Raw genomic sequence first — 2,172 nt, forward strand, 5'->3', positions numbered from 1 at the left:
AAAATGAATGCAATGTATGAGTGGGTTCATTTTGTGAAAGAATAAAATGAAAACAGAATTTTGCAATACCACTACGATATTTTTTGAGAATTTCGTAATATAGGACTTTTGCAAGTTTTTAGTAATTTCACAATATTTTATGTGATACTTCTTGAGAATTTTGCAAGGTAAAAAATTTTCGCAAGACATAAAGGATTTTCACAACGTGACTTATGATACTCTTCACGAGTTTCGTAAGATTTTTAGAATTTCAACTTTTAGTGTAGTGACTTGCAAAAATAAAAAATTCACAGCTGCGAAAGGTAAAGACACTAAAAAATTTTTGAGAACCTGTGAAATTGTTCATTTGGCGGATTTGGTAAATTATAGGGCATTTCGAAAAACACATCAAATTTGTTGTACAATACAGTCATTTTTCGATTTTGTTATACCATGCATCCGAGTTGCTCCAATATTGCAATTTAAGTTGGTCAATATGATAAAAGAACAATCTCCTTCATTAGGACAAATAAACACTCGTCATATTGAATTTAATTCTTCGATTACCTTTCAGATAAACAAAATCTAAACATAAACAGAAAATATAGACAATAGAAAAGATAATGCAACTACATTCCTTGGTTTCAACATGATACATTGGAACTTAAGGCCGACAAAGTTTGGTGTCTATGTAGTCATTCACAGGGGCTCCATACACCAGGTTAGGTGGGTTGGCTTAAGGTGTTCAAGTTGAATGATGCCGCCAGGCCAATACCTGAGGTGTGTGTCACTTGCACCCAAGGTTGAAGCTAGCGAGAAACTATTCCGGTGGGCAGGGGAGGAGTGCTCATAGAGTCTTACATTACAGAGCAACTCTTGACCTGTAACGGAATGTTTGAAACACAACAATATTTTATTCGCATTATTGAAAAAGAAAAAGGAAAAATTACATGGTTAATACATAGCTTGCACTTTTATATCCCCTTAAGAACAAAAGGAAACACTCATAATGACTACGAAGATGGCGGTAAGGCAGACCCCTACCAGGTTATGAGAATCATAGTGTTGAGACTTGAACTTCTTCATTTTGCTTTATATTTTGCAAAGTCAAAAAGAAAATAGGAAAGCCAATTCCAACAGTCCAACTTATTTGAAATTTAAGGTCCCTATTCCTTTCCTTTTATTTGGAACACTCGTATTCTTTAATTTGCTTCCTTTTTTTTTCAAAATAAGGAGGCTGTCAAAGGCATAAATTTTTTTGGCTACTGCACACCATTCCAAAGGCTCCGTCCAAAACAGGGAAAATACTTCATAAAATCTAAGGTTTATGATTCAATCTTTGGGATTCAAAATAAATCGTGCTGAATATCTTTGAGGTGTGGGAGAATCTCAAGAACTACGAATCGTGAATGGACCCGGAGAGCCTCCACCAAATGACCAAAAATGTTTTTGTACTAATTAACATCACTAGAATATTAATATTCACATTGTCTTTTTCTGTAAATGCGAAGGTAATTCTCTCTCCCAAAAAAAATAAAAGTAAATGCGAAGGTGATTGTTTATGATCTTTTCGAAACAAGATTCAACGCTCCATAAAATATATTGGCCACTAAGAATGTGAATTTTATGCGGGGACAAGTGTGCCCACCAGAATCCTTGTATAGATATGAAATAGACGAAAAAAATTAAGGGTAAAAAAACAATAAAAAAAAAAGATGATGCAGAGCATACAATCTCTTGTTTTGAGAGTCGAAATTGAACAGGTTAGCTAATTGACAGACTAGAGAATAATGCCTTGTTTGCAACAATTTGCAATGTTCTTCGTGTTGGTTGGAAGATAGACCAGTTGGCATCAAGTCTATCAGGAAGACGTATGACAATGAAACCCGAATCCCTGGTATGCAACTTATATATATATATATATATATATATATATATATATATATATATATAAGCTCTCTCTCTCCCCACAAACACATGCACGCACACACACACACAAAGATCTGTGGCTTCTTTCATTATGAAAGTTTAGGCTAAATTACACCTTTGAGCCTCTAGCAACACCCTTAAAAACCATTGTACCGGACGCTATTTATACCCCCAAAACCCATATGCGACCACCAATTTCAGGCATACCAGCCATAACAATTCAGTCCGAGCAGAAGACCATTTAGTGGTGCAAAAATGCTATGA

The sequence above is a fragment of the Nuphar pumila genome, chromosome 1, assembly GCF_984573655.1.
Source record: "Nuphar pumila chromosome 1, dmNupPumi1.hap1.1, whole genome shotgun sequence".
Lineage (NCBI taxonomy): Eukaryota > Viridiplantae > Streptophyta > Magnoliopsida > Nymphaeales > Nymphaeaceae > Nuphar > Nuphar pumila.